The 5,605-nt window shown below is 31.1% G+C and overlaps 1 long non-coding RNA gene across 1 annotated transcript in view; it reads right to left on the reverse strand.

Annotated features, from left to right (window-relative positions):
• Positions 1–339: 339 nt before the first annotated feature.
• The window catches only part of LOC136043777 (uncharacterized), a 38,252-nt gene continuing 32,986 nt past the window's right edge, over positions 340–5,605 (reverse strand). The window contains exon 2 of the long non-coding RNA XR_010621717.1: positions 340–1,598. This is a non-coding gene — a long non-coding RNA (uncharacterized LOC136043777). The remainder of the gene's footprint in view (positions 1,599–5,605) is intronic.

Below are 5,605 nucleotides of genomic sequence, written 5' to 3' on the forward strand. Positions count from 1 at the left end.
ATTGTAAGCTCATTTTTGTCAGCATTCAAATGTCAGTTTCATGATATTCAAATATTTGGGAATGATTTAGCATGTTGTTATCGAACTCTAATTGTTTTACTAAAGACAATGCATTTTAGTGGCAATAAGAGATAGCTAAAGTACTACGGAAAGTATGAAGAGAAGGAAACTCAAAATATTGCAAACCAAATAACTAAGACCCAAACCCCTGTCTTCACGGACAAAGGATTTTAAGTCCAGTGTGCTAACCACTTGTTTGCGTTTGACATTTACAAGTCAAGGTACTAAAATACTCAAGACACTTCAATGTTCTCAAATTTAAAATACTGAAATACGATGTACAATTTGAAAACAATTGTTTATTCTACTGTTTTAGAATGTAATCAGTAAAGTATAGACATCATATTTGTGACATTAAATCGTATAATCAAATACTGATAAACTCAGAATTTAAATATTACTTCCATAATACACGAATATCCTTTCTATTCTTAAAATAGGGACATCAGCTTGTTTTTATAATACAGTCGAATTGTCTTACTGAAGATAATGTATGTAAATGGCGGTAGGAAGCAGCTAAAGTACTGCGGAATGTAAGCAGAAAATGTAAGACACTGTATCTGTGTTTCCCCGTCAATTTTGACACACACAAGTTGAGATATTACAAGTTGAGATACTAGGCTCACCAGAATCAAACAAATTCCATTGATAACTTGAACTTTGGCTGTGACAATATTTTGTTGTTTCGGTCCAATAAAAATATTCACTTTATTTCTTGATTTTACTTCAATTCTTGTCAATAACATGGCTAAAAAAAGTAAAATGATCTGAGGAGTGTAAAACAAGATTAACACACGATCAAAGTTATCTCCATGAATTGGGTTTGTATTCAAATTGGATTGACACATCCTAAAGATTTGAAAACTTTTATAGTACCGCACAATATACAAGTAAGGAAGCAACAGAATGAAGTTGATGAAGGTAATGATGGATAGTAGCTTGGGATCTGACCATCCTTGGACTCTTCTTGTCCAAGTCAAAAGAGCGAAACGAATAAGCAGACAAAGTGAGTGACAAAATAACGGGAAATAAATGAACAGTATTGCCAATATTGAGAAAGTGTAGCAATACACTGTGTTAACATCAAAGATCAGACTGTAGCTACTCGTGAAACTTGTCCCAGTGATTATCAAAAGGTTTAATTTACTGGTTACCTTCAAAATATCGTTGATAATTGTCTTCCTCAATACTATATTTCGAAGAGCAGACAAAAATGCAAAATTTGCTATAATTACTGTCATAAAAGACAAAACATAGACGGAAAGTAGCAATTCCCTTAGGTACTGCATTTTGATTAAATATTGTTTTGATTAATCAATACACTTCTGTTCTCAACGCCAAAAAAGGGTTATTATTAAACTGATTTTAAATTGAGAGCTCTTCTCAGTGTTGCAATCTCCGTGGCAAATAAAAACGTAATATTTGCCAAAATCACTGTCATGAAAGACAAAATTTGCGCAGAAAGTAGTAACTCACTTAGATACTCCATTTTGATTATGTTCGGTCTCAATTATTCAAATAGATTTTTGGTTTCAGCACTGCAAATAAAAAGAGTTTTACCTTTAAACTGAATTTTTTATTGGATTGTCATGTATGTTGTCAATTGCAATAAAATCAAATACAAGTATGTACTTAATAGAGCCAAATCTGCCATAATCACTGTCATAAAAGAAAAACATACGTCAAAAGTCAGACGTCAAAAAGAAAAAAACACGTCAATAGAGCCAAATTTACCATAATCACTTTCATAAAAGAAAAACACACGTCAAAATTCACAATTCAATTAGTTACCGCATTTTGATTTTTTTCAAATACAATTCTGACAGTTGCAAAGTAATGATATGCAAATACTTAATAAATCCAATTCTGTCCGAAGTCACAGTTATAAAAAACCAAAAGTAAAGATAACAATTTACTTAGACACTGTAATTTCGATATTCAAATATATTCCTCTTCTCAAAAATACAAAAATGCTGAGGTTATTAAAGAATTTTTTTTTTGACCGTCCTATATATTGTCATTTGCGTTAAAACAAAATGCAATTATCCGTTCACTGAGAAAAATTTGCCAAAATCACAGTCATAAATAATTAAAGCCACGCAAAAACTACCAGTTCGCTTAAATACTTTTATTTCTATTATTCAACTATACTTCTATTCTCAGCAGTACAAAGACTTGTTTACTATTAAACCGAAGTATCTATTTTACTTCCTTTTATACTGTTGATTACTATGCAATAAAATGCAATTATATGCTCGATAGAGCCTCAATTAATTTAGTTCTGTCGCTAAGACACCGTAAAATGACAAAAAATGAGGAAAATAGCTTGTTTCTTGTAATTATTAAAAACAAAATTAAGATGTACGCAGAAGTTTTTATATGTTTTAAGTACTTATTAAAATTTCAATGGGTTATCGGTTAAATTTTATTATTAAGGGTTAAGGGTTTAGGGTGTAGCAGATTCTTCCTATGTAGGATAGTTTTAATCTTTTTAAAGTAATCTAACGTAACGTAAACTTTAATGATGTTTAGTTTCCCACTTAGGCGGCGCTATTGCACTGCGAAAGTAAGCACAGAAGTAAGCACAATGCATTATTTAGATGTTGTTTCTTTACTAAGACACTTTGTATAGAAGGAGTTGTCGTGTAAACTTTCAAAGTAGCTCATTCGATGGGAAATTGAAAGTTCTAGTGCCCTCTTTGAGAGTTAAAAGTAATTAGAGGGCAACTGACCCCTTCACGCCGATCATTTCCACAATGCAGTTAAAATTTTGAGACAGCCATTTTGTTCAACATAGTTGAAAATCCAGTAGTTATGCATTTGCGGTTTAGGTTATGTATTGGCGGTATCTATTACTCATTAACCTTGTCTTTTACACTTTCGTACACTCTTGTAACACCATATTGAACAAAAGGCTTTATTTTTTTAATTTCAGATAAGTTATTTTCTCTTTAATTGCTCATGAAGCTTGCTTTTATACTTTGCTCCCATAGCAAAGTATTGATACAACTACTACTAGCAGTGCTAAACTTGCTGCTACTGCTACTACTACTGATGCTATTAATAATGCAGTTCTACTGCTAAATCTGCGATTAATACTGCTAATAGTATTGCTAAAACTACTAGCATTACTACCACTAGTACTCTCACTACTAATACTACTAATACTGATAATGCTAACTCAGAAAAGTTTGAATTAGAAAACTAATGATACCAAATACTTATTTTTCTTCAACCTCCCATGGAAAAACGAAAGAAACACAATCAAATCTACCGAATTATTTCTTAAAGTCGTGACCTACATCTGTACAAGTTTAAGAAAGTTGTAAAGCTGTGACCTACACCGGTCCCAACTTCAAGAAACAATTCAAATTTTTCCTGGGGTGGCTGTATCGAACCTGTGATGATGTCATGTCATCAAGAGGGGCTTAAATCGTCTTTGGTTGAAATACAAAAGACAATAAGAATATATATATATATATATATATATATATATATATATATATATATATATATATATATATATATATATATATATATATATATATATTTGGAATTTTACCGTAAGATAAATTTTCTGAAAGCGCGCGAAAATTGTTTTGCTGAGCCATAAAAAGCCGCCTTGAAGAGGCAATAATCGCTTCGCCGTGCTTCAACTTGAAAAAAATCGTGTAGCGAGGGGATATTTATAAGAGAAAAAAAAATAGATATTGGAAAATTCATAACAAGCTTTATATCATATCTTGTGTTGTATAATATACACCACAAAGAATTTAAGGTCTCGGGAATCAAAGAAAACGTGGGGAAGGAGGTGGCAAAAACACATGATGAACCAGGTAAAATTTGGTATTTTTCAATCTTTGAAATGAGTAACCTAGCTCCTTACCCACAAAACAAGTTTTTCAATAAAGTAAAGAGCTCCATTAAGCCCAAAATGAAAGTCAATTAAATTTCCAATCATAAAACAGTAACAATCAATAAATAAATGAAACTCAAAACGAACAGAAATTACAGTATATAGCCAAGTCAAACTAAAAACGAACAAAATTAACATGAGTAGGGGTGATTACCATATTCCTTTTTAAGACCAGAAGATAATATGTGCTTTACTAAAAAAATGACCGGTGACTGTCAGTTAGGTATACAAATACTGATATTTATTTCTTTAAATTTTTAATAATTTTACGTTTTAAATTAAATGATCTAAGGCGTATTTTATTTTCATTAAAACGTAAATTATGCTCTGGTTTTGAATCGGCATGGGGTTTTCAGGCCCTAGCGATGTTAATTTTTGCTCGTTTTTTAGTTTTCTTTATTTATTAAGGTGTGATTTGAGGTGTCCTGAGGATATTTTCGTGAGGGGATTGTTTCGCAGAAGTGAAGCCAGATAACCTGGAATTATTTAAAAAACGGTCAGATATAAAATAAAAAAATTAAACTAAAAGTAAAGAGCAATATTAAAATTTCAATCTTTAAAATGAGTAACCAAACTCTTTATAAATAACAAAAAAAAATAACATATATTATCAAACAGTTCGTGGTAACAAACTGTAGTAAGGAGCGACTCGGCTCAATTGCAACCAAAACTCTAAAAAATGGTTTGATATCAATAGCTACATCAAAAGAATCGCATTTTAATGCTGATTTTAAATATATAAGTTTAATCAAGTTTAGTTTTACCCATCAAAAGTTACGAAAAACAATGAAAAAATAAACATGGAAAAGTTTTTTCAGTTGAAAGTAAGGAGTAGCATTGAAACTTAAAACGAACAGAGATTATTACGCATATGAGGGGTTCTAAAAATACTTTAGCATAAAGAGGGAGGTATTTAGGAGGAGATAAATACCTTGCTCTTTATGCTATAGTATTCTTAGTAATTTCAACTATTTATTCTACGGCCTTTCGGATTCAGGGGTCATTCTTAAAGAATTGGGACAAAACTTACGATTTAGTGCAAAGAGCGAGGTATTAACGAGGGTACAAACCCCCTCATAATAAAAATTTAAGAATATAAAAGTTTATTACGTAAGCTAATTCTTAAGTTACGTATATTTTTTATTAATAAAAACATTCGTTAAAAATTAAAATTTATAGTTGTATTTTTATGTAACCGAAAAATTGCAAGGCAACTAGGCTTTCCCCACCCCTTATTTCTCAAAATCGTCTGATCAAAACTAAGAGAAAGCCGTTTAGCCAGAAAAGGAATTATATGCAAATCTCATTTTAATAATTTATGTGCGGAGAGCCAAAATCAAACATGCATTAATTCAAAAACGTTTAGGAATTACATAAAAAAACTAGTTTTTTTAACTGAAAGTAAGGACGACATTAAAACTTAAAACGAACAGAAATTACTCCGTATATGAAATGGGTTGCCCCCTCCACAATCCGTTGCTCTTTACACTAAAGTTTTCAATTTTTTTTAAAAACAGAATTGTGGCAAAGAGTCAAACTTTAGCGTAAAGAGCAAGGGATTGCGGAGAGGACAACCCATTTCATATAAGGAGTAATTTCTGTTCGTTTTAAGTTTTAATGTCGCTCCTT

This window comes from Artemia franciscana, unplaced genomic scaffold (genome assembly GCF_032884065.1).
Source record: "Artemia franciscana unplaced genomic scaffold, ASM3288406v1 Scaffold_980, whole genome shotgun sequence".
Taxonomy (NCBI): domain Eukaryota; kingdom Metazoa; phylum Arthropoda; class Branchiopoda; order Anostraca; family Artemiidae; genus Artemia; species Artemia franciscana.